Source organism: Artibeus jamaicensis, unplaced genomic scaffold (genome assembly GCF_021234435.1).
Source record: "Artibeus jamaicensis isolate MK-2021 breed Jamaican fruit bat unplaced genomic scaffold, CSHL_Jam_final scaffold_847, whole genome shotgun sequence".
NCBI lineage: Eukaryota > Metazoa > Chordata > Mammalia > Chiroptera > Phyllostomidae > Artibeus > Artibeus jamaicensis.
Genome location: NW_026522057.1, coordinates 16,349,243 through 16,376,622, shown reverse-complemented (window position 1 = coordinate 16,376,622; position 27,380 = coordinate 16,349,243). Strand labels below are relative to the sequence as shown.

The window sequence follows — 27,380 nt, the reverse complement described above, 5'->3', positions numbered from 1 at the left end:
TCTTCACGCCCACTTCCCTCCAGCCCCCCCCCCTCAGCTCTCTGCAAGCCTTCCTTTCGTCTTCCTTCCATTGCTCCTGCCACTCTCCTCCTCTTTCCTCCCGCACTTCTCCGGCTCCTCCTTCTCCTCCAGGTCGTCCTCCCATCCCTTCCCCTGTCTTCCCACCCTTCCTCCTAGCTTTCTCCTCCTTTCTTCCAACGTTCGCTCCATCTTTCATCTTCTGTCCAGATCGTTGTACTGCAGGTCCACATGGCACCAGGCCCCACGCAGACATCGGGCTTATGCAGGCATGCGTCATACACGATCTCCATCCTCAGAGACACCGACTCTACACAGATCATGTCACCACAACAGTCAAGGGCCACAGCATGAGCGATTAGGACACTTCTGCCAGAAAACCCAGAGCAGGGCTCAGTGGTGAGCCCACGGCAGGAAGCTGCAACTCCAGGGACAGGGAAAGGCAGACAGAAGCCTGGGGTAGGTTTTGAGGGTGAGAAGGTCTTGGCCAGGTGGCCGGAGGGAGGCCGGAACTGCAGAGAGCCCGAGGAAACTGAGGACAGCACCGCGGTTCCCAACTGTGTGTGTGTGAACCCAAAATCGGACGCTTTGTCAGCTGGATCCCCAGGTAAACAGAATATGGGTTCCCAGGATGCTCCTCTGGGGAGTCTCACCCAGGAGGTCCGGGAAGGGGGCAGAAAGCAGCAGCCGCAGCAAAGATGGTGCCCGCACAGGGGAGCCAGCCTGCATCTTGATGGCTGCCATCGCCTGTACGGCTGGGCTAGTCTGCCTCCCTGATCCTGCCTAGGTCTGTCATCGAGTTGCCCATCCAATAACATCCCCTGAGAGGGGCAAGAGCGGTGTTGCTTCTTCCCTTTGACAAATGAGGAAACTGAGGATCAAACAGACAAGGGCTGAGCCAGGTGCATGGAGGTGCAGGGCCTTTGCACCTGCTGTCCCTGGGTCACTTTTCCGAGGCACCCATATGCGGGCTCCTCCCCTTCTGAGTTTGTTATCTGTGCAGCACAACAAATTAGTCCACGACATTTAGTGACTTAAAACAACCAACACTTATTATCACTTCATTCCTGTGGGTCAAGAATCCAGCAGTGTCTGGGCCTGGCTCAGGCTCCCTGAGTCAAGACGTCAGCAGGGGCTGCGCTCCTCAGAAGGTTCGGCTGGGGCTGGAGGGCCCGCTGCCCCGGCAGCCCCGGCAGCCCGGGCATGTGGCTGTCGGCAGGCGGGGTTGGAGCCTCACCGGGTAGGCCTCTCTACGGAGCTGCTCAAGTGTCCTCGCAAGGCGGCAGCTGCTGTCCCTAGAGCAGGTGACCTGAAAGAGAAAGATTAAGCTGGAAACTGCGAGGTATTTAGTAATTGATCCTGAAGTCATACACCATCACTTCTGGTGCATTTCACCTGTGGGAAGTGAGTCACCAAGCCCGGTCCCCACAGAAAAGGAGGAAATTAAGCTCCATCTCTTGAAGGGAAGAAAATCAAAGAATTTGTTTGGAAAAAAAAACCCATATGTTCTTTCAGGTCTCTGTCAGTGTCACCTTGTCAGAGATGCTGTCCCCAGCACACCGACTCCGAGAGCTCCTGGCCTCCCGTGCCTCTCTCGTCCCTCTTGTTCTGCTCTGTTTTTCTCCATGACGTTTGCCATCACCTGACATTCTTTTGATTTTAATTATTAATTTCACTTATTGCCTGCCTGTCCCCGCTAGGACAGGCTTCATGGAATCAGGCACCTTGGCAGCTTTGATCCCCAGCGTACAGCAGGTGTTCTAACGCTGGCTGCCGAACACACGGGGGGCGCCGCAGCCCCAGCTGGTCTTCCCCGCCTCCCGAATCTGACCCAGACTGTGCCCCGTGGGACCCAGAACCTCATCCCCTGCCCAGATTGGGGGCGGCCTGGTCTGAGGCCGGGTCCCAGCGTGGCCATTAGCCTTCGGCATGATACTGGACGTGTCCTTTGCCCCAGCTCAGCCTCAGTTCCTCCATCTGATCGGAGCGTGTTGGATTCCTTCTTCCATTTCACAAGTGTGTCCCGAGCTCCCACTAGGTGTTTGAACACAGTGTCATGCAGATGAGCCTCTAGAATAAAACTGCTGAGGGTCCTTCCAGCTCCCATGTGCTCCTGTTCTGTTATGGATGGCATTGTGTCCCCACGAATTCGTATGTGGAAGCCCTTGTATCTGAATGTGATGGGGACTTTTGGAGGTCATTAGGGTTAGACTGAGTCATGAGTGTGGGGCCTCATGATAAGATTAGTGGCTTTATAAGAAGAGGAAGATCTCTCTATATCTCTCTCTCTCTCTCTCCCATGCTAGAACACACCAAGAAGTGGCAGTCTGTAATCCAAGAAGAGGGCCCTCACCAGGAATCTAATTAGCTGGCACCCTGATCCTGGACTTCCAGCCTCCAGAACTCGGAGAAATAAATGTCTGTTGTTTCAGCCACACACCCCCTCCCCCTGCAGTCGACGGTATTCTCTCACAGCAGCCCAAGCTCCCCAGTACAAATGCTGAGGGCCCATTGCCTGGGCTCAGAGCCCATGGGCTCCACACCAGCGTGGCGTATTTAGAAGCCAGGATTCTCCTGGGGAGAGGGGGAGGGCCACGGCAGGGCAGGTGTCTCCTGTGTGAGGAGGACAAGTGCCTTCTCACATCTGGGCCGTATACATGCTATTCCTTCTGTCACTGGCCAGCTCCTCCTCATCCTTCGGATCTTGGCTTCTGTGCCACCTCCTCTGGGAAGCCCTCTGCTGGATCCCACAGCCCCCTGGTATCCTGGGCAAAGGCGCTGTCCAAAGTGGGCTGTGCTGGTTCCTTCATCATGTCTTTCCACTCAGTGCTGGCCCCATTGGGGTGGTGTCACTCAGGGAGAAGGGGCTCAGATCCCAAGGCCACGGCTCAAGGTCTAAAACCAGCTGCAGGGGTCAGAGGCCTGGCTGCCTCCACCCCCCAAGTCAGCCTCCGCCAGACCAAGGCTTCACGCGTTCTTACAGACCTGGGGGAGAGAGGCCGGCCCAGGGAGGGGTCAGGCATTTGGAGCTGAGGCCCTGGGCTCTCCTCTTCTGCTCTCTTGGCTGCCCTCCCTGGCCACCACCTCACCCCCAGGTCTTTGGACAAAGACTAAGCAATGACCTCCTCAGGGAAGGATAAAGGACCGGGACAACCTGGCCACATTCTGACGTGACACAGGCTTTAACACTGGTGGGTGGCAGCCAGAGACGCTGGAACCATAGGAGAGGCAGTGATTGTGCATCTGTCGAAGTCTCTCTCTCTGCGGCCCCTGTGGGGACAGCCCAAGACAGTGCGAAACACATGGGCTTTGAAATAAAATGTCCAAAATCTGGGTTCAAATCCTGGGTACCCCTTGCATAACCTTGGACAACTTGCCTCACTTCCAAGTCTTTTGGTTTCTTCATTTGCAAAATGGGGGTTCGGGCTGTGTCGCCAAGGCTAGTGAGAGGTGAAGAGAGCAAACACACATCAAGAGCCCTCTGTCCTGGGCGCCCAGCAAATGTTGGCCTCCTCCTACCACCCACTTTTTCTCACTTAAATTTTTTCTTACACCTCCCCCTCCACCTATGTCACTGACTAGCTGTGTGTGACCAACCAAATGTAACACTTTGATCCTCTCTGGGCTTCATAGAGCTTGGGAGCTGAAGGAGTCATAAACCCAGGTTTGCCTGTAAAGACAAACTAAGGCCCAAGGTCAATGACAAAGCTGAACTTTGGTCTCTATGAGGCCACAGCCATGTTGTCAGAATCCCAGCTACGGGCTCACCCCTGGGTTCTGCCCGCCCCTCGTCTCATTACCTGGCTATGAGACCCTGAGAAAGTCCCCTCTCTGGGCCTTATTTGCCCATCGGAGTTACAGTGGGTCAAGCCAGACGTTTTCTGAAGGCCCTTATTCTGATGTTGCCGTCCCAGGATTCAGAGTTGGATCAGGAGGACAGCAGCTCTGGCTACCCCGTCAGCGGACTCTTCTAAGAAGTCAGGTGGCTCCGGCTCCTCACTCCAGGCTGCGTCACACCCCCACGATTTTGCCCATGTTGCTCTATCGCTGCCAGGAACACCCTTCGCACTCTGACAAGTTTCTCTGTTCACACCACAAACCTATGGCACACCACCCAAAGGTCCCCTCTGAGCTGCAGCTCTTCCTGGCTGCCAGCCCTCCCTGCAAAATTGGCGCCCCCTCCAGCTCCCAGGCCCCAGACACATCCCCTGCATCGGACATCTGTGCCCAATTCCCCCTGTTTGTCCGCAAGTCCAGCGACGCCTTGAGGACAGGGCTCGGTCTGATCCACTTCTCTATCCAGCATCTGGTGGAATCTATTGAATAAGTGAGTGGACGAACAAATGAATGATAAGCCACAGTTCAAGGCTAATGTTGGCCAACAGGCCTCACTCATGTCCCTTGCGGGGAGCCAGTCCCCTGTCCAGTCTGTCTCCCCAAGTGAGCAGCAGCCCAGACCCACCTGGCCACCAGAGTCACTAATGAGCATTGATTCTGATCGGCCCCATCCGTCATGCCACTCGAGCTCCTTTTCTTAAAGAACATTAGGGAGCAAATGTATCATCGGTGACTGGAGGCCCAATAAAGCAGGCACCTCTCGAAATTTAGTATTCAACTCGTAAAGGCCTTAAAAGCATTTTTCAATTATGAATGGCCTGGGGGGAGTCATTCTTTCTTCGCCGGGGGATGAATAAAGATGGAAAATAATAGCATATCAATATTGTTGCAACTTAGCAGGATTAATCTGGAACAGTTAAAGCCCTTACTTTTCCCTGATGCCTGTGTGCCCAGGTGCACTGGCAAGGACTCAGCCAAGGTGACCCTCACCAGGACTTCCGTGGGCGGGGCTGCCTCCCCAGGAAGCCCCACCTGGAGGGCCCTGGTCTTCCCTTTCCTCTCTCACCCCAGAACATGCCCTGGTCTGAGCCATCCTCCTTACCCTCGGGAGGTCTCCAGGACCTGCTTTGTCGTGATGATCTCTAAGCTTTGTACTACATTTAGGGTTTACAAGGGTCTTTATTCCTATTGCAATGGTTGCTGGAATCTATATGACAAAGTTTCATAGAACTATACAACAAAGACAGACTGAAAGAAAGAAAGAAAGAAAGAAAGAAAGAAAGAAAGAAAGAAAGAAAGAAAGAAAGAAAGAAAGAAAGAAAGAAAGAAAGAAAGAAAGAAAGTTCATGTAAAAGCTAGGTGAAGAGTATATTTTTAGACTATTTTTCCAACTTCCTGTGAATTTTAAACTATTTTAAAATAAAAAAATTATAATAAAGCCCTGGCTGGTGTGGCTCAGTGGATTGAGTGCCAGCCTGCAAACCAAAGGGTCACTGGTTTGATTCCCAGTCAGGGCACAGGCGTGGGTCGCAGGCCAGGTCCCCGGTTGGGGGTGTACAAGAGGCAACCACACCCTGATGTTTCTCTCCCTCTCTTCTCCGTCCCTTCCCCTCTCTAAAAATAAAATATTTAAAATCAAAAAGAAATTATAATAAAAGACGGTCCTCACAGGAACAAAAAGAATGGGCACTGGTGGAAGTATAAATAGGCACAACAGCTTTATTTTATTTTTTAAAAGATTTTATTTATTTATTTTAGAGAGATGGGGAAGGGAGGGAGAAAGAGAGGGAGTGAAACGTTAATGTGTGGTTGCCTCTAGCACACCCCCTACTGGGGATGTGGCCTGTAACCCAGGTATGTGCCCTGACTGGGAATCAAACCAGCGATGCTTCGGTTCACAGGCCTGCACTTGATCCACTGAGCTACACCAGCCAGGGAAGCACAACTGTAAAAATCAAGTTTACATCATCTAGTGCGATAAGCAGGGAAATGCCTTCCCTCCGAAGAGGTCCACATCCTAATCTCCAGAATTTATAAATATATTAGGTTTCAGGCCAAGGAGAATTAAGGTTGCAAATGGAATGAAGGTTGCTGATCAGCTGACCTTTAAATGGGGAGATTACGCTGGATTATCCCAGTGGGCCCGTGGGCAGCCTACTAAGTGAGAGAGGGAGGCCTCAGAGTCACAGAGATTGGAAGATGCTACACTGCTGTCTTCCAAGAGCAGGAAGGGGTCCCGAGCCAAGAACATGGGCAGCCTCCAGAAGTTTCGAAAGGTGGAGAGCAGGTGCTTCCCTGGGGCATCCCAAAGCCCTGACAACACTCGATGTTGTGAACCCAGCAAGATCACTTTGGACTTCTGTCTACAGAACTGTAAGATCATAAATGTGGTTTTTTCTAAGCCACCAAGTTTGTGGTCATTTGTTATGGCAGTAAGAAGAAATTAAGGCATCTAGTAAATAACATTTTTGCATTAAATACGCGCACACCCTAAGACTCAGCAATTTCACTCCTAAAGAAAATCTTTGGACCGAGTTGGGTCACAGCTATGGTGTGGAGACATCTATAAGAATGTTTGTGATAACATTATTTGAAGTAACGCAACAATCCCAATGCCCGTAAGTAGGAGGCAGGGAAACCCATTGTGGTACATTCCCATCATCCAGCAGTGAAGAATGAATGGCACTGCTACTCGCAGACACATGGGTGGCTTTCAGCACCACGCTGAGTGAGAGAAGCAAGTCACAGGAAAAAAGACAGTAGGACTCATTGATATAAGACTCAAAAATAGGCAAAGCTTTAATAAGCACATTGTTAAGGGTTGTGTGTTTAAAAAGTAAAACTGTAAGAAGAATGAGAATAATTCACACAAAATTCAGTATGTTGATCACCTTTTAGAAAAAATAATAACAGGGGGTTGAGACCCACAAGGAATCTCGAAGACAGAGTAAGTTCTTGAAGTCGGTGGTGTGGACACAGGCATCTGTTTTATGATTAATACACAGAGTCTGGCAGAAATAAGGCTTGTTTGAGTGTGGTTGGAAGGGTAATGATATGGGTGTGACAATGTACAGTTTTAATTTGAACATGTCACCTAAAATGTCATATGGTGGGCTTGAGTGAGATAATAGATTTGCTGCAGAATTGCATGCTTATGATTTTGTAATAAAAGACTTTGTAATAAACAGTGGCGTTGTTTGTGCCAAACCATTTATATTGTATTAATTATTATTAATTAAATAGTATGTGTATGTTTATGTGCTCTTTTGAGTACATGGTATAGTTCACAATGAAATGTCCTTTGTGTCCTTGCTCTGGAGCATTGATTTGATCTTTTTTCATCACACTATGAGCAAGGCAGGTTGGGGGTCATTCCCTTCATTGTACAACTGGAGAAACTGAGGCTCCTAGAGATTAGATGACTTACTCAAGACCACCTGCCTACTTCCCAAGCTTCCCCTCTGCCCACCTACCCCATCTCTCCGGGCTCTGGACTGACTTGAGTTCAAGGAAGCAGTGGAACAGCAGAAAGAGAAGATAGGAGCCCAGCTCTTCCTGGCTTTTGAATTTCGAAAAGGGGAGTCAAAGCCTGAGGTCATGGAGAAAGTGTGGAGATTGTGTAAGGAGCGACAGCAAACTCTCCCATCCCTCAGATTATGTAGAGATTTTCGGATTCACGTAAGCATAAATTTGTATGTGTGTGGTGGGGTGACCGATGGGATTTGGGAGAGTCGGAAGTAATGAAAAGTGGTATAGAAACTGTGAGGAAGGTCAATCCCACACTACATTTCCCCAAGGTCAAGTGTTACAGGAGGACAAAAGACTACCAGACAGCTTCTTGGGATCTGAAAAATCTATAAATCTCACTTCCAGGGAGAACCCAGGGAGGAGCAAGACACCAGAGGAAAAGTGGCTGGGCGGGACGTGGGCCACTAGGACCTGGGGCAGCTTTAACGAGCTTCCAGGACCTGGAATTGTGTAAGAAAAGGCATAAACAACTAAAATCTAAAATGAGAAAAGGAGATATGACTGTAGAACTTACAGATACTAAAAAGATTTTTAAATTAATAAGATATTGTATAAAGTTTTACACAATATCTTTGTTATTAAATCTAATCATTTAGATGAACTGGACAAATTCCTCAAACAACTCAACTAACAAATTGACAGAGGAAGAAATATAAAATCTGGATAGTCCTATATATTTTAAAGGAAACATCCATTTTTTAAGTCTCACAAAGAAAATTTCAGGCACAGATGGTTTCATTAGTGAATTTTTCCAAAAATATAAGGAAGAAATGAGGCCAATCTTAAACCATTCCAAAGAATGTATTTTTAAATAATATTTTTGAGGTCAGCATCAATCTGATATAAAAATATTACAAGAAAAGAAAATTACAATTCAATTTCTCTCATGGTTAATTAACCCCTTTAAGGCTCAATTCTTCATTTGTGAAATGGAGATAATAGTTATCTTCCTTGGAGAATTCTTATAAAAATTAAATGAGATAAATGCAAAAATCCTTATCAAAATACAAGCAGTCCAAGTCTACATGTATATGGATTATTACAGTCACAATGAGCTTCCAGTTTTTCTCCCCAGGAATGAGAGGCTTGGCTTAACATTTAAAGATAAGTTATGGTAATTGATCATACTAATAGAATAAAGGAAATAAAAGATAAAAGTCCCACATTTATCTCAATAGATGCAAAAAAGTCATTTGATAAAATTTAACACCCATTCATGATGTTAAAACTCTTAGCAAATATAAAAAGTAGAAAGTTTCCTTAACCTGATAAAAGATACAGACATAAAACCACAGCAAACATTACACCTAATAGTAAAATACTGAGAACCTTCCTCTGAGATTGTAATTATCTATAATAGCAGATAATTGTGTCTACTATTATCACTTCTATCGACACTGTTCTGAAGATCCCAGCCAGAGCAATAAGTTTTAAAACGATAACAATAATAAAAGGCATAAAGATTATAAAGCAAGAAATAAGAGACAATGTGGTTGTGTCCACTGAGAATCTAGAATAATTTACAAATAATTAAAATTAATTAAAATCTAAAATAGCCCTGGCTGGTGTGGCTCAGTGGATTGAGTGCCAGAATGAATGCTAAGCAATGGGTTGCTGGTTAATTCCCAGTTGGGGCACATGCCTGGGTTTCTGGCCAGGTCCCCAGTAGGGGGCGTGTGAGAGGCAACCACACATTGATGTTTTTTTCCCCTTTCTTTCTCCCTTTCCCTCTCTCTAAAAAGATATAACATCTTTTTTAAAAATCTAAAATAATTTACAAATAATTAAAATTAGGTCAATTTAGCAAGTAATTGCATGTTGCTATACCAATAATAATAATTAGAAAATGAAGTCTAAAAATACGTAATGTATAATAGAATAGAAAATATCAAATAACTAACAGTAAATCTAAAATGAGATGTATAAGATCTTTACACAGAAAACTATAAAACATTATTAAAAGAAATTAAAGACAAAATTAATAGAAGAGTACACCATGTTCATGGATTGGAGACTCAATATGTGAAACTATTCTCCATGAACTGATCTGCAGATTCAATGCAATCCAAATCCAAATCCTGACAGGCTTTAATAGAAATTTATAAATTAATTCTAAATTTTTAATGAAAATGCAAAGGTTAAGAATATCATTTAGAACTGAAGGACAGATAAAGTGCTTCCCAGGCAAGGTAGAGCTGAAGAAGTTCATCATCACCAAGCCCTTGTTATATGTGAAAGGGACTTATTTACAAAAAAAGATCCAAATTATGAACATTAAAATGACAACCAACTCACAACTATCAACAACTAACAAACAAAAACAAGCTAAGCAAACAACTAGAACAGGAATAGAATCATAGATATGGAGATCATCTGGAGGGTTTTCAGCATGGAGGGGGGAGGGGGGAACGGGGCAAAAGGCATGGAAATGTAGAAGTGAAATTGGGCAGGTACAGAACAGACAGCGAGCTGTTAAAATCTACAGGCAATGGAGAAACCACAGAACTTAGCTGCATAACCCATGGACATGAACTAAGGGGGGATCACTGGAGGAAAGGGGGCAACGGGGGAAAAATTGGGAAAGCATAATAGCATAATCAATTAAATAAACTTAAAAAAAAGGAATAGCCAAGACAATCTTGAAAAAGAACAAAGTTGGAGAACTTAAAACCATTGACTATGAAGACATCATAAAGTAATTAAGATAGTATGGTATTAATGCAAGGAAAGGCAAATAGACTAATACAACATAAAAATAAAGATATTTCATTTCTGACACATGTGAGTTTGTGGGCGAGGAGTTTTACTCACTGCATAACCATAAATGCCATCGGAGCATCTACAGGGTCGGCCTTGACTTTGTCATGCGGGTCAGGAATGCTTCATTGATGAAATGTTGATAAACCTGAGATCTAAAGAAAAAAATAAAAGAGCATGTGCAAAGGCCCTGAGGGTACAGTAAACCAGACCCATTCAAGAACTTGCCAGAGCACAGAGTGTGGAGGGGTCCAGATGGAAGCTGTGGTTGACGAGATCAAAGGTCAGCGTGGCCTCAAGAGCCCCAGTGAAGAATATGACCACATTTCTGCTTTCATAAGGGTCCTCACACCTGTTCAGGGGCTTAATTGTGATGCTCTGTCGCCTTGATGGCAGCAGAAGGTGTTCAGAGGTATTTGACGAATATGGGGTGGCAGAGCTGGGACAAGAGCCAGAGCCAGTGACCCCTCTTCCAGGGCTCCTTTTGCTCACTTGGGTGCCTCAAGGTTTCCAGCTGCTGCCAAGACTTCACTCTGGGTCTTCCTCCCTCTCGCTCCCCTTAAAGACAAAACCAGAAAAATTTTTTGCTTTACACGCAACACCTCATCGGGCTAGGTTAGACTATGCTCCAGTGACAAATGATCTCCGTGCCTCAGCGGCCTGCAGGAGCGAAGATTTATTTTTTAGCCACAGTGCCCATTCATTGCTGGTCAGGTGCAGGTCGGACCCACAGTATCCTCACTCTGTAGCCTGGGTGGATGGAGCAGCCTCCTTCTAGAATACTATAGTCGATCTGGAGGAAGGAAAAAAGACATGGTTAAGCGTCTGCCCCAAGATAGCATATGTCACTTCTACTTACACTTTTTTGGCCAAGGCAAGTCATATAATAAACCTGAAGTTAGTGAGGTAGGAATGAATGGTCCTCCCTTTCAGAGAGAAGTGAATAATTCAGAACAGTAATACAGTTCACCCCCACAGCCTACTCTCCACCTCACACCAAGTGATTTTTAGTTAAGCACACAGAATGAGCTTTAAAAACATAAATTAAATTATCAGATACCCCTGCTTTAAACTCTCTACACTTCATCCTTGAAACAAAATCCAAATTCATGCCATGCCTGGCCCTGCCTCCCTCCCACTTCATCCTCAGTTGCTCTCCTGCCTGGACACTGCTCCATCCGCACCAGCTTCTGATTGCGCAAGCTCTTTCCTGCCACAGGACCCTTGCACATGTTCTTCCCAAGGCCTAGATCAGTGCTTTAGCCCAACTCTTCCCAGTCCTGGCTTTTCCCACTTTTAGGAGTCAGCTTAAATGTCATAGCGGGGAGACTTCCTTGACCACCTTACTATTCTCTCTCACACCACCGCCATTTATATCCTTTCTAAAACTTTACAAACTGGAATCTTTCTGTGCACATTATAGCTTTGTTGTTAACTGAGTGTCCCACACCACCCCACAGGCATGTGCCCATATCAGTCCTATTCACTCCTGTCCCTCTGTCTCAGCAGGAGCTCAGCAAATTACAGTGGCATGAATGAATGAATCGGATCAAGACTGGAGGGGGCTAAGCCTGGCCCAGACCGCTCAGGGCATATGCCCTTCCTACCCCATGCCTCAGGGCGTTGCAGGGTGGGCAGAGTAAGATCCAGGCCTCATGTGCTTCTTGTCCTTGCCCATCCACTGCAGCCCACCCAGAACCAGAGGGCGTGTTATAGGGCATCTGTGAATTAACACAGAAGCAACCATTTCGTGAATGGCTGTTTTAGACTGGGTGCTGTGTCTGCACCCTACACACGGCATCTCACATGTTCACCGCAAGGCTGTGAGTTGGGTATTAAAATCCTCCAGGTACAGCTGAGGAGACTGAGGCTCAGGGCAGGTGGCAGGTCTGCCCACCACGGCTCCTCAGCTCACAGCTGAAAGAACAGGGACTGGAACCCAAGACTGATCCAGGAGACCCCCCAGCAGGATTTCTGTGCCACCAGAACATTTGGAAGCAGGGACTGTCTTGATACCTGTCTTTGGCAATATAATGGCCCCCAAAGATGCTCTTGTGTTAATCCCCCAAATCTGTGATATGCAAAAGGGACTTTGCAAGTGTGCTCGAGTTACGGATTTGACATGTCAGAAGACCGGATTGTCCCTTGTGGTTCCTTGGGGCCCATCTGCATGAGGGAGGCAAGCGTGTCAGAGTCAGAAAGAGAGACTGGAAGAGCCTAGGCCGACAGCTTTGAATTTGAAGAAGGGGGTCACGAGCCAAGGCGCGTGGATGGGCCCTAGAAGCTGGAAGAGCAGGGAAACAGATTCTGCCCCAGAGCCTCCAAAAGGAACACAGAGGGGCCCAGTGAGACTTCTGACCTACAGAATTGTAAGATAATAGACGTGTGTTGTTTAAGGCCAGTAAGATAACAGTCACTGGTCACAGCAACAACAGGAGGTCGCACAACCCCTCCCTGTATTGGGCACAGGTCTGCCCCCCCCCCAGGCTCCCCCCCAGCGGAGCTGTCGGTTCCCTGACGGCAGTCGCCCAGCAAGCGGCAGCGGAGTGTGCAGTAGGCGGTCAATACTGACTCGGAGGGTGCAGTTCAGTGGCAGGCGGGGGTAAGGATTCACGGTGACTCCAAGACTGGAGAGGACATGTGGCGAGAACAGGCAGGGATGAGGGGCAGGCAGGATGCTGGCTGGAGGGTCCCAAACTCGAGCCCTGAAGCACTGCAAAGAGCCCAAATCCCATCTGGAAGGACCCCCCCTCAAGCCAGGCCAGTCACTCCCATTTCACACATGCAAACACGCGAGACCCAGAGAGAGCAAATGACCAAGACCACCCATCAAGCTGGTGGCCAAGATGGGATTAGAAATTAGATCACTGACTCCTGGTCATTCCCATAGCTCTGGACACTCCTGCTCCACCTCGAGGGATGAAGGTGTCCCTCACCCAGGGACCTGGAGTGATAGAACCCCTGGTAAGCAGAGGCTACAGGCCAAGTGCAGGCAGGGTGGGGGGGGAGTGTGGAGATGTCCGAGGCAGCCTCCTTCCCCGGGGGCTCTCTGTCTAGCAGAGATCGGATTTCGCCAGCAACCAAAGACCCAGACCCAGTGCCAGCCCTGCCACCCTGTGACTTTCGGCAAGCTCCCCTCCCTCTCTGAGCTTCCCATCCAGGGACTGACCTCAATCTCCGAGGGCTTTTCTGGCTGTTGTGTGGCAGGAACTCCCATCAGGCCTGACTTGCACTCTGACCCTGTGACCCCACCCTAGCTGGGACCCCCCCGGCTGCTCAGCAAGCTCACCTCCTCTCCAGGCTCTGGCCCGGGGCCGGGGAATGCAGTGGCCCAGTGCCCGCGTTCAGGGCTCAGCAGCAGGTGTCCCCCGCCCCGCCCCCGTCCTCATCTTTGTTCTCTCTGCCTTACTGCCCAGCTCAGTTGACCTTGCAACCTATCCTGCCCTCGGCTCTACCCTAGACAGAGAAGGGGACTAGAGTAACACAAGGCCAAAGGGCAGCTGGTCCCAATGCCTGAGTCTCTCATGCCCCCAACTCCCCACCACTGGGCCATCCTGGTCCTCCTCTCAGACTTTCTATGACCACTGCCTTCCTAGACACCCCAGGCTTTGGTCCCTATGTCCTGCCAGCTGGCCTGTACTTTATCCTCAAGTTTTCAAGCTCCTTCCAACCCCGACACCCTGATATCCTTAACTACAGAGACTGTCCCTCTCCCCAAACCTCTGGAATCTCATCCCATAGAGGGGCCTATGAAAGGCTGAACCCTCGCATGAAAGCTAATGCACAGGGTGGGTCAGCAACTGCCTGGATGACACACAGCAAAGGCCCGGAGCCCCAAGACCCAAGGTCTTCATTTGGGACCATTCCCTGGCACCCAAACTACAACCCAGCGATCCCCTCTGACAGCCTGAAGGACAGGGAGAGCAGCCAGCGCTGATGACCGCTGCTGTCCAAGACCACAGAGATGCTATTCTTTCCTCGAATGAGCTCCGCCCACCCTGTACCAGATTTAGCCGTTTAATGCAGCCCGGCCTGCTCTGTCCCTGCCTCGGAGATTAGCTCTGGAACAGGCTTTGAATGCCTGCCCAGAGACACTCAGCTTAAAACACCAGGAACCAGAAAAAAAAATCGACCACATTTAATGGGGCGGTCAGCGGGCGGGTCCAGGCCGTCCATTATGTAGCCCTGCCCGCCCAGGGAGCCCGGCCACGTGGCCGCCTGACCACAGCATTAAGGCGACATTAGCTTGCAGGCTGGGCTGGGGGAGAAGCTGCCCGAGCCAGGCCTGGGGCCTCTCTTCACTCCCCAAGGCCCAGGGCCCCAGGGATTCTCTGTGCCACTCAACAGGCAGCAGGGAAGGAGGCTCCAATCAGGAGGCTGGTCACAGCCTGTGAAGAGAGTAAGGGGCACGCTGGCCTTCAATTACAGGTGAATCTGGAAGGGCCAGAGCTACAGGTCCAACCAGAACCAAGGGAGGGAACGTAGACCTGCCTCTCGATGGAAGGGAGGCCAATATCACCTGGTAGGACGAACTTGTGGGGTGCCTGGCGTTCCCCCGCCCACCCCTACTCTCGTAGAAAAGGGATTTAGCCTTGGAGGGAAGGGCTCACACCCTCTCTAGAGCCACTTCTTAGAAGCTCAGCCACGGAAACCCGTGCACCCTGGTGATTTCTTCTGCAGATTCATGGGCTACCCAATGTCCTCGCAGAGCCCCAAGCCTGGATTCTACTTTTGCTTTTCCTGATGGCCAGCTGTGCGACCCAGGGAAGGCCTCTTACCCCTCTGAGCTGGTGGGCGCAGGTCCGAGCCCTGGGGACCCCTCTGCATGGACACACACCTCTCTGCCCACCCGGGACTGCTGTGTGTGTGTGTGTGTGTGTGTGTGTGTGTGTGTGTGTGTGTGTGTGTGTGTAAAGTGCTCCAAGATCCCACCGGCCAAGGCTCCCTAAACTCCGTCTTTGTGTCAATCCCGTGCAAGGTGCGGGGCCTCAGTCTACCCCCATCCGTCACAATGACGACTGCACCGCAGGCCAGTCTGCAGCACCCGTCGCCACAGACTTCGATGAAGAAAAGCAGTTTGGTAAACATGGAGCTCCCAGATGTGAGAGAAGAAAGCAAATGGGACATCAAAGCTCCTTTCATGTGAACTTCCCTGGGCCACAGAACTCATGCAGTGTGACAGATCGTATTTTCCAAACATGGCCACCACAGTTTCCATCCCACATGTTCTCCCAGCACTGGGACCGTGACCCTCTGTGCCCCCTCCCTCGATCAGGGAGGAGGGGGGCTCAGAGGGTAGCGGAAGTGACGCTATGTGACTGTGGAAGCTAGGTCATAGAGAGCAACAGCTTCCACTTGCACCCTCGAAACTCCGCTCCTGGAGCCCAGACACACGCGCCGAGGAAGCCCAGGCCATGTGGGGAGAGCACAGGGGGTGGTCCAGCCAGTGGGCCCGCTGAGGTCCCAGAGGACGCTGGCACCGGCCCTCAGACCCGACCCTGAGGGAGCCGTTGGGGTTACTCCAACTGCAACTGCCCGAGAAACGCGGGCAAGGGCCGCCTGAGCGGGGGCCCAGTCTATCTCGGGACAGAGAGATCATTTGAGAATGTCGTCGTCTGAAGTCACTGAGTTGGGGACACTGTTTTATGCAGTAACAGATAACCGGGTCATGTGGCAAGTAGCTGCCTTCGAACCTCGTTTGCAGTGGCGAGGAGGGCCTGGCATACCCTGAGGGTCCCCCTCTTCCGTCCTCTGCTAAACCAGGCCGCTGTCTCAGGACGGCGATCCACATGAACCCACTCAGACATTACCAAGTCCACGTCCACAGAGCGTCTACAGCCACATGCCAGTGCTCGACGTACGTTCCTGTAACACTCAAAACGTTGATGCCAGTTAGGTACCCTGAGACCTATTTTACAGATGAGGATTCAGAAGCTCAGAGAGGTTGAGGGACTTGCCCAGGGCTGCACAGCCAGTGTAAGGAGGTCTGGGGTTTGAGTCAGATCTCGCTGGCGTTCCCTCCATAGACTGCCTCCTCTCTCTCTCCTGGGTGGGCTGAGCAGGGCAGCAGAGCGGCCCGTGGAGAGCACCCACGCCTAGGCCCCATCCTCACTAAGCCTCTCATTAGCTGTGTGTCTTCGGGCAGCCTTCTCTGCCTCTCTGAGCCTCAGAGTCCCATTCTGTGAAACGGGAGACAGAAACAGGGTTGCTGGGAAGAGTAGAGAAAATACAGGCACTCTGATGGTGACCAAAGAGAGGACACGATGGCATCTGTTTTAAAAAGAGGAAGTTGAGTCAGAATGGCCAGCCGAATAACTTCTCCGAGACCTGGCCAGTGGTCTGGACCCCAGACAGATCTGGGACCACCGGTGGCAAACTCGGCCTTCGTGTCCCGACCAGACTGCCCCTGCCCGCTCAGGTTGGAGCCCCACCAGGCAGAAGTCACAGCCTGGCTGAGGCATTTCTGCCAAAGGCACCTGGTGGACGATCCTGGAGGAGAAATGCCCTTCCGGCCCTTCCCCCTCCTGGTCAACTGCCTTAAACGAATGTTTATCACCAGGCTGAGCTGTCCGCTCCAGTCGCCCCTCTGGGTCCAGTTTCTGCCTTCGCCCTGCTCCTGGCCCTCGAGTCCTGCCCAGCCTGGGCAACCTCAACACGTGCTCCCGAGCCCTGTGGCTTCCTGTTGGGTTCAGCCAATGAGAGAGTCCCCAGCAGGAGCCAGATGGAGGCAGGAGAGGAGAGAGATCAGAGAGACAGACTCATGGCATCCCAGGCCCACAGAGCTGCAAGGATGCCCGAGAGCGCGTGTCTGCCTCCTCCAGTGAGGTCTCTGGGGCCCGGAGAGGGAAGGTGGCTAATTCTCAGTCTTGTCCACACTGTGGATGGGCAGGCTGGAGGGGCAGCGAGAAAGATGCCACCCTGGCCCCCTTGGGGCTCGATTCCCAGGGGAGGGGAGTGTGCCGAAGCGTATTGCTCCCCTTACTCGAGGTTTCCTCAGCATTTAAAGGGACCCTCCCCTGTCCCTCCATTTGAGATACTGCCTCCCCCCCACCCCCGAGGACTCAGACCAAACACCCACTTCCATCCCACCCCTGGGCTGACATTTGGGCACAAAACTTGGCATCTAAACTCTACTGCAGACTAGTTGCTATGAACCTGGGCAAGCCACTAGTCTCTCTGGGCCTCGGTTTTTTTGCCTGTGAAAAGGGAGAATAATAGGACCTGCCTCAGGGGGATTAAATGAAGTTATCCTTTAAAAATTCCAAAGCAGCCTCTGGTGCACAACACACACCAGTTGTTCCCAGGGCCCACCTGCATCCCTCTGTCGAAGACAAGCAAACATCTCCAGGCTGGAAAGGCTCTGGGATCTCAGTCCTGCAGCTGCAACCACGTACACATGCACAGACAGTCCAGGAGGCAGGAAAGTCTGAGATGAACGCACCACAGGGCCATGTCTGGTGAGAGTCCTAGTCCTGGTTCCCAGCGGGCCCCTTCTCACTGTGCCCTCACGTGGCGGAAGGCACTCATATTTCAGCGCCTCCCCAAGCCGTCTTCTGGTCCCATCATCTTTGAGAGTTAGGGTTACATCTGAATTTGGGGAGGACGCAAACCTCCATAGCATGGTCCATCCCGGCCACTCTGCCGGAGCACAGGTGAGGGGACAGAGCCCCGCCCTGGGGCCCCGCCCAGCTCCCCGTCACTGGAGGCAGGGGTCGGGGAGGAAGGCTTCTGCTTTCTGGTCCCCACCCCTGCCTCTTGACTGGGGACACCTCCTAAAACAGCCTTAGCAGCTTCTAGAAACATCCACAGCCTAGAGTTCCAGGCATGAGCCAGACCACCCTCGTGCCCATCCGCTCCCCTGGTGCCAGGAAGCCCGCCATCATGCCACAGGTCTGGTGAGACGCAGGAATGTCCTGGGCCCCAGGTGGGCAGAGAGTGCCTGGGAAAGAACCGGGCGCAAAGATCTGAATGAAGTGAGGAGGAGCCATACAGATGTCCAGGAAAGGGTGTCCCCGGCAGAGGGGACGCCCTGGCAAAGGCCTGGAGTGAGAGGAGCTTGGTGAGTGAGCGAGAGGGAGTGAGGCAGGAGATGGGGAGGGAGCGGTCAGCAGGTGCTGGGCAGCAAAGGGCTTCAGGACAAAAGAAGAGGACACTGGTTTCCCCCGGGGGCGGTGGGGAGCTGTGGAAGGGTTTAGTGAACACACACATTTGGCTCCTTAATGCCGAACAGCGACGCAGCTCTTTAGCTACCCTTGCAGTGGGCATCGTTGCTTACCCGCCCCCCTATGCTTCACCAGAACACCCGCCCCTGCCACGGCTGGAGCCCGGCACCAGCCTGGGCCACAGTCGGTCTCTCCTGCAGGCAGGCAGACTCGTGGTGTTTCTGGGGCACACGCAGAGGTCTGAGGCGATGCCTCTGTCACACCCATGTCAGAGAAGTCCTGACAAAGATCGGCAGCCAGCAGTCCTGGGTCCTATTCCATGTGACTCTGGGGAAGCCCTTTCCCTTCTCTGGGCCTCAGTTTCCCCTCAGGACGCTGCAAGCTCTTCGGTGCTGCCACCCTGCCTTGTCCCCTGTCTCAGGGTCGGACTTGTCTCTGGGTTTGACCTCTCCCACACCAGCGCTCCAGGGCCCGCCTCCCAGAGCCTCCAGAAGCATCCACTCACCCCAGGGAGGTCTGAGGCCCCGCTTACTTAGCACACTCCGGAGACCAGCGGCTCCCTGCGGCTCTGGGGCCCCAACCCTGCTCTCCCTCCCCACGGCCCCGCCTCCCCTGCTCTTGGCCTGGGCTGCGGCTGACAGGAGGGGGGAAGTGTGCTAACTCCACTGGAGGCTCGACCCCACGCTCATTTATTTCAGACATGACCTTTGATTTCTCGGGTAGAGTGTAAATTACATGTCGCCAGCATAAAATATTAAATCCAATTTATACTTAATTATTGATGCTATTATGTATTCTATAGTAATGGCATCAGAAATCTCAGCCCCCGTCCGTGCCCAGTAAATAGCTTTTTTGCATTAGAGGCTCCTTGAGGTAAGAAATCTTGCTCCATTCCTCCTTAACCTTATGATTGATGGCTATGGGGAAGTTCGTAAATAGTCTTCCAGAAATATTTCTCTGGTCGTCCGTAGCTCCGAAGGAAGGTGGGGGCCGTGCTAATTATCGGGGCGGATGCAGCCCGCCCCCCATTTGGAGCGGGTGGGCTGAGGGTTGGGGAGATGGGAACGGTTTAAGTGAGACCGTGCTGAGTGGTTTAAGGGAGAGTGAAGGAGGACCACAGCGGTTTTCTGAAGGCTTTAAGTCACATGTAATCTTCGCGTGGACATTGGGGTTTTGTTTTTTATTGAAACATTAATAATTCCGGTTTCTTGTAAAATATTCATGGTTCCTGTTGCTGCATTCAAACCCACTCTCAGCCGCTGCTTTTAATTTCCAACCGGGCCATGCAGGCCTCTGCCGCCGACCACCCATCGCTCCTGCGCAATTTATTAAGTGGGGGTAGCGGTGGCCATCAGGTGGTCAGAAAAATCGAGCTCAGGGCTCCTCTGCAGCAACTGGTCGCAAGCCAGAGAGGCCCCACTGTGGGCAGGGCTGCTGCCGGGCAGGCAGGGCCAGCACTGGGGGACAGAGTCTCTTTCCAGCTGAGGGGACGTCAGAGATACTGGCCAGGCTGGGCCAAGGGAGTGGGGGCAGGGGAGGGGGGCGAGGGGAGACCTGGTGGGGAAAACACAGGCAGGATGGGGGTGCAGAGGGGAGGAGGAGGGAGGGGAAAGAGCCTTCAAATGGTGGGAGGAAGCTGTGACAGTGCAAGCAGGGGACAGCAGAGTGGTGAACAGCACGGATGGTGGGGACAGGAGACCAGGATTCAAGCCCTAGCTCTGCCTCCAGCTAGCTGTGCGACCTTGACACATGACTGCACCTCTCCGAGCCTCAGTCTCCTCCTGAGGCCAGGCAGGTGCTGGGTGGCTGGCACATTACACCTTGGAAGATGGTGGCTGCTGTGGTTGTTTGGTCGGTGTCAGAGTCACATGTAGGGGGCCCATGGGTGGCACAGCTTGGAGAGACCTTAGGAGACCTAAAAAGGGTCAGCTCTGCTTTGAACGGGTAAAGGTAAGGCTCAGAGATGGGGAGGGACTTGCTCACAGCCACTGCTTGCGAGCAGGATTCGTGCTGTGCCCAAACCTGAGCTCTGACTTTGGATTCTTTCAATTTGGATTCGGAGAGCCAGGGTTCACACTCGCCTGAATTCATCCCAGAGCTGTGCCCCAGCCCCAGCCCCACCCCACCCCGCCCCAAAGCGCAGTGATTAAAAGAGTTGACTGCTGTCACAGCTGGGTTCTGCCCCTCCCCCATCAGACTCCCATCAGAGTCTGTCCCCCTGGGCGGCTGTGGTTGCACTCAGGAGCACTCCCCATTTCCCTGGGGCTCCAGCTATTAGCACAGCCCAGCAGAAGCCAGACAGAATCCCAGAATGTCAGCCCTGAAAGCGACCTCAGCTGTCAGCCTCCTCTGCTCCAGGGCTGTGTGCGTGAGGCCACTGAAGCCCCGAGAGGTTGAGCTTTTGCCCAGCGTGGCACAGGCACAAACAGAATCCCCCCCTTCAGCCCTCGGAGCCCCAGGTGGGCTCTGCCTATGCTGGGCCGGAGTGTCAGCCCCAAGACTCGAAGCAGGACTGACCCCAGGGGACAGGCACCCGAGTGGCAGAGCCCTCGCCTGCTCCAGCCAGAGGTGGCCCACCACTCACGTGTATTTCTGGAGCCAGAGACCCAGCTTCCCATGTACCTGCCCATAATGAGAAACACGTCCACCCGCAGCTGGGCACACTCAGATCACACAGCCTGACAGCCGGCGTCCACAGCCACAGACAAAGCCTCTGCGGCCCCAGCCCTGAGTGTCGGCGTCCGCAGGAAGTGGGGTCTCCCTGGTGCTTCAGACAATAGGCAGGCACCTGACCGCCCGCCTGTCCCAGAGGCAAGTGGGTGGCCACCAGCGCAGGAGACAGGCACGAAATCCCAGAAGCATGGCGCCCCCGACAGGCCTGCTGCCCTCAGTCTCTGGCGCAAAGGGGTCTCACGTAGAGTGAGCAGCAACCCGCTTCCCTCCGACTTCTGCCTGTGGGTCTTGGCTCTGCCCTTTGCAACAGCACCTTTAACTATGGAGCCGTCTTCGAAAAGCCGGCCTTCCTCGGAACCTTGTCTTTTCAAGGTTAACTATTTCCAAGTCCTTCACCCCCTTCTCAGGACCCGGGCCAAGATGAGCTCTAAGGACGTCCTTTATTCCTCCCACAGACGCTCCTCGGCACCTGCTGTGTGCTGTCCACACACGCACAGCGACGTAGGGAACACTCGCCCGAGCGTACAGTTGTGATGGTCGTGGAACCAACCTCGCCAGGGCGCTGAACCTAACACAGAGGAGGAACACGTGCAAGCAGAGAGGCAAGGCCTTCCTGCAGAAACGATGTTCCAACCGAGTCCAGAGGGATGAGGAGGAGTTGGTTAGGAAACAAGTGAGGGGACCAGGATTCTGTGTGGAAGGAACAACAGGGATGGAGGCCCGGACTCACCAAGGGGGGAGGGCGAGGGAGAGCAGGTTAGTCCAAGGAACCAACGCCAACTGGCCGTGGGGAGAGCTTCGGGTGCAGCCAGGGAGGCTCACGGGGAGATGCGCCACTGGGTATAATCTTCGGGGAGGTCACTTCGTCACGCTCCACACAGTCTTGCTCACACCTCGTCTGCTCATCAGAGCAAAAGGAAAAGTGAGTTAAGTGCGCTAAGACTGTTCTCGGTACCATCACTTTGGGCGTCTGGCTGTTCCCTGGTCTATTCTAGAACAGTACAGCCACAAATGGCAGGGCCTCCTGGTGGGTCGAAGATTTCCCAGAATCTGCCTATTCCTCTTTTTTGAAAGTGATACCAAAGGCCCCACCTCCCCGCAGCCAGCCTCCCGATGCCCCTGGATTATCATTCTTCAGAGGCAACAGTGGCTGTCGCGGGGTCACGGGAGGTTCTCGTGGGGCTGAAAGACCTGCATTCACGCAGAGCACCCAAGCGTCGCCCTGTGGCGTCCTCACCTATCTGGAGCTGTCATTTCTTTTTAACCATATTTGGTCTCTAAGTTGCCAAGAAACCATGTAGAGAAAACCAGTGTGGTTTGGGTTAAGCCCCAACAGTGTGTAGACAGCAGCCAAACTACTTCCTTCTTCTTCTAAAGGTTTCTGCTGACATCTCAGCCCAGAACAGGCCTGAAGAAAGCTCTCCCCACGGCCGCAGCCGGCCCAGCCCCCACTGGCTCACCAGAGAGCCCACACCCGCCTCACGCCACACCGGGAGCCTCACCTGACACTGGGCTGGGGCTCTTCCCGTGGGAAAGAGGGCGGAGGCTCCTCAGTCTGTGCCCCGCAGAGAGTGGCTTCCCTCTGCTTTGTGGCGTGGCCCGCTGGCCCTAGGACATCTGGGCTCTTTTTGCCGAGTCCCTTCCAACATGCGGACATGCTCACCACTCATTTCCTGCTCTGCCAGGGCCTCTCTAGGGAGGGTATGAAGGGAAGGGCGAGCCCTGGCCCATTCTGTCTGCACGCAGTCCCAGGCCAGGGACAGTCTCCAGTCACGGCATCTTCCCCTCCATCCCCTCCCGCCTCCTGTCACTGGCCCAGCGCAAAGGGTGCCACCCCAAACAAGCCCTGGTGTGCACACAGGTGTATTTGCACATAAGACGGGCACCACAGCGTCACCTTTGAGGGTCGATTAAGTCGGTACGATGACAGGTCACGCCAGCATTGAGACTGTAAGATGTAGTTAATGGTGATGGAAAGTTGTTTATAATACGTGAACTCAGTGGCTCCCAAACTTCGGGGAGCATCAGAACCACCTGGTGGGTGTGTTCAAACCCACTGCTGGGCCCAAAGTCTCTAACTTAGTGGGTCTCAGGGAAGGAGAGGGGACAAGGGTTTGCAATTCTAACAAGCTCCCGGGCGATGGTCAAGGAAGCTGCTCATCAAGCATCCCATTTGCGATCCATGGCACTAAGTAATAAAAAAGAAAATACAATAATACACATAGCACTGTATTTCGGTTATGTGTAAATGCATGATTAAGACAGTGATAGCAATTATTTCTGTGTAGAGATTGATCACAGATTTTTTGTAATTTTATTTTCTTGTTTTACTATGTCTTCCAGGTTGTTGGCAATAAATATGGCTCCTTTTGACATTAACGTTTAAGCATCTCCTCCGAGGCCTCGCCAGGCCTCCCCGCAGCCAGGGGACAACTGACAGCCCTTTCTGTCTCTCGCTGCTGCTGGGGCCCCTGCTTAGCTCTTTTCCTTCTGCCTTGCGTGTGTGTTACGCTGCCCCCATGTCTGTCCCACTGATAGGTAGTAAAGGCCTTGCATCTGAACTCTGGCCAGCGCCTCCTGACCCCACCGCCCAGGGTCCAGCACAACACTCTCTACTCCGCTAGGCCTGCGTCAGGCCCGAGCTCTGTCATTGCTCGGCTGCCGTTTGGCCCCCGCTGTGGCTTCTGTGTGGCCTGTCCTGCCCCATCAGCCCCCAGCGTGGTCCTCTAAACACCCAGTATCATGGCATCACCCCCACTGGCCACATGCCGGGCGCTTGCCCCCACCACTGAGCACACTGGTTACCAGGATGGTCACTGGCACCCATGTGCAGGAAGTCCCAGAGGCCCGGAGATGTGATCTCTTCAAGCCCAGAGACATGGCTACCAACACACAGTGTACATTGTTCGAACTCTGCCCCTTGCCAGCTGCATGGCCTTGTGCAAATGAACTTGGCATCTCTGAATCTCGATTTCTCCTGTTGTCCAATAATGAAGTTGCATGAGAGAAGCAACAGCAAATACCTGATACTCGTGGGGCCCCCTCCCCAACCTCGTGCTGACAGACATTGTTAATCAGTCATGCTGCTCCGTCTCCCTGTGTCAGGACGCAGCATCAGAGTTTGTCTTAATACCACGCTCCAGGCACCAAGCACAGGGCTCCCATCAAAGCAAACCGATGTTTAAGACGAACCCTAATTCCCATTCCTAAGCTCCATCATTCTGTCTTTTCCTGAGACCTAGGACAGTGCTCAGCATAGAATGCTCACAGTGAATCTTTGTTAAATAAATCCATGTGGACACCAGTTATGAAATCACAGGTAGCCACCAACCATCATGTACCAACCCCAGACCAACAACTTCCTTTTTCCCAAGATCCCTGGCCATTCAGTTGGCGCCCTCTGCTGTCCATCAGCCTATATTGCATGGGCCTTCCACTGACTATGAAGACTAAGGACAGCGATGCCATCACAAACTGGCCCAAATTTCCTTATGGTGATAACCTGGGTGGCCTCAGATGCCTCAGCTGCAAGCCAAGCAAAACACCCATGTAGTTACTTTGCACTTTGTTTGGTTTCCTTCCCTCCTCTCACCTCTCCTCCATGTGCCAACGAGAGCTCAATGGTCCAATGGTTGCATTTCACAGCTTATAAGCTTGAGGTCTAGTGAGGACACGGAACCGCCTCAAGGTCACGTACCCAGTCAGACCAGAACTCCAGTCCCCACATTCCCAGCACCCGACCCCACCCCACACACACCAGGCTGTCTCTGTCCTCTCCAAAGGACAAGACAGCCCAGGACAAGCCCTGGACTGTGGAGGCTGCCAAGGGCCTCATCAATTTGCAGTGGTGGGGGGTCTGCCTGGAACGAAGGAGTTAAGGGACCCCCTTGGGGATCATCTTGCGATCTTTTTACCAAGACTCTCCTGACCTGGCCTCCCCCGCCGCTCTGAGCTCATCTCGCCACCCCGGGCACGGACACCACGACCAACCGTACTCCAACCTCAGGGCGTTTGCCGGGACTTTTTACAGCATCCTTATGCCCCAGATTCTCACAGGTTGGATTCCATCCTGTTGTTCCTCAAATGTCACCTCTTCTAAGAACACTTCTCCCACCTGTGGCCCCCTGTATTAGCCTGGGCTGCTGTGACAAACTGCCATAGGCCAGGTGGCTTATAAACAACCGAGGTTTCTTTCGTACAGTTCTGGAGGCTTGAAGGCTGAGGACAGGATGCTGGCCTGGTCGGCTTCTTGGTGACGGCGTCATCCAGGTTTCAAACTGCCGACTTCCCACATCCTCCCACAGGGGACAGAGGACTCCCTAGAGCCTTGTCAGAGTGGCGTGAGTCCCATTCATGAGGACTCCACCCTCAAGACATAATTAGCTCCCAAGTCCCCTCCCTCCCCATATCATCACACTGGGGGGCAGGGTTTTCAGAGAAAACAAACGCTGTCTATGAAACCCTCCCACACCCCACCAGGCTGCCTCGCTCTGTTTTCATCAGAATGCTCACCGCTACCCATTCAGCACCCATTTACCGAGCAGCTGCTGGGTGCTGGGCACTGAGCTAAAGCAGCTTCCCTAGACTATTCTCTGCTCGTTGCTTGTCTGTCTCGCCGGACACACGCACCCCTAGGAGCAAGGGCCTTCCCTGTGAAATAGCGCCCAGCACTAGAAGGAGCACGCAGGAGCCATGCAGTCGATATTTGTTGACAAAATGAATAAATTATGGACTTGAGAAGGAGAGAGGAAGAGAGTCTTGGACAGGGGATTGGGCAGGGGTTAGGCGACCTGAGTTTGAGCCCACCGCGGCTGCTGGGTGACGTTGAGCCCATCACAACCTCTCTGAGCCTCATATTTCCCAATTCTAAAATTCCTTCCTGCCTAGAAAGCCCAAGGCTCTCCGACCAGGAACACCTCGGGGTGCACCCAGGATGCAACTCTGTCCCTCATACCTCGTGAGGGAGAAAGGTGGGCTCCTTCCTTCTCCCCTCTCTGTGGTTCCCTCAACATGTTCCAGGTCCAAATCCCTCTGGGGAGAAGGGGAGCAGCCAAGGTGAGCCAGCAGCCCACACTCAGCCTCCAGGAGAACTGTGGCTGCTGGGTTGCATCTACCCTGCCAGCTCCCTGCCCCTGGGGACCTGGAGTAGCTCAGCCACTGCCCACAGTGGTTGGTTGATCAGGGGGTGGGGAGGTGGGGAGAAGAGGCTGCAGCTCAACTGTTGTGCTATGATAGCAGCTGGAACAAGTCCTGCCTGAGGTCCCCACTTGGGGACACAGATGTCCAAGTGGGGCCAGACACCATGAAGTGTGGGTATTGCTGCCTCCCTCCTTGCCTGGGGTTGAGATGGGTAGCAAAAGAAGCCCCAGGCCCCAGCTCAGAGCCACATGTGGCTGTACACTGTGGTAGGCAGATCCCTTTCCTGCCTAGAACTGTTTGGGAAAAGATACCTGCTGCTCAACCGAGTGAGCTAGGAGTGAGCTGCTGACAGATGTGGAGCCCTGGTGACCCTATGCTGAGAAGCAGGAATAGGGGCCGGGGCCACAAGCCTGGAGGGGACTCCAGACAGCTTAGGTGGGGTCGAACCAACAGGCCTGAGAGCCAGAGCCACTGCCACACTCTCTGCCCATGGAGGATGGGACCGCAAGATGAATCAGGCTGGTTCTTGGCCCTTCACGGGGGTCTCCCCAGGGACAGAGGGATGGCAGGGCACCATGCTCCTAGATTACTCCAGATAGAAACTGCTTTGAGGCAGGGACCAAACTGAAGGGCCCTGAGACACTAATTCATACTAGGGTGTCAATGACTATGGATAGATTAATAGGACAAGGCTTCAGGTGAGGGGAGAGCTTCTTGGGTTCAGAGCCTTTCAACACATTATCCCAGGAAACCAGTTTCCAATATGTAAGTGTGTGTGTGTGTGTGTGTGTGTGTGTGTGTGTGTAGACAGAAAGATCGAGAGAGCAAAAGAGGGAAAGAATGAATTGCTTATTAGACATCTTTTAATGTCCTAAGCATCAGCCTCAACATTTGCGAGCCCAGCTCAGAATCTACCCTTTACCCAAACCAGGCCCTCTCCATGGGGTCCCTCGGCCCCACCTGCCTGTCCTATCTTTTACAAATCACAGATTTTACATAAACACCTCTTGAGTCTCTGCACTTCTGTCCTGAATGGTACCATATCGGCCCGCCCCTGCCAAGAGTATGAATGGAGGCCAACAGTCCCCGCCCTCCTTCTCTTGCCATCCTTGCAGCCACACCCTTGCAAACGACCACCCCTTCACCACGTGCAGGCCCAGGGGTGCCCAGATTAGGCTCTTGTGGGGGAAGGTTGTGGGTAGAGGCCCCCAGGGTGCAAGTGCCCTTGACCCACAGACTCCTCTCCCCGTTGGGAGAGGCGCAGAC

General features: G+C 52.4%; 1 long non-coding RNA gene across 2 annotated transcripts; it reads right to left on the bottom strand.

Moving 5' to 3' along the window:
* Nucleotides 1–689: 689 nt before the first annotated feature.
* LOC119042255 (uncharacterized) lies at nucleotides 690–17,639 on the bottom strand. 2 transcript variants are annotated; one of them, XR_005081186.2, is made up of 4 exons: nucleotides 17,452–17,639; nucleotides 10,493–10,698; nucleotides 10,195–10,295; nucleotides 690–1,327 (listed from the first exon to the last, which is right to left on the bottom strand). It is a non-coding gene; the product is annotated as an uncharacterized LOC119042255 (long non-coding RNA). The 2 variants fall into 2 exon arrangements; XR_005081185.2 differs by lacking the exon at nucleotides 17,452–17,639 and having other exon boundaries at nucleotides 10,493–10,923.
* Nucleotides 17,640–27,380: the final 9,741 nt, after the last annotated feature.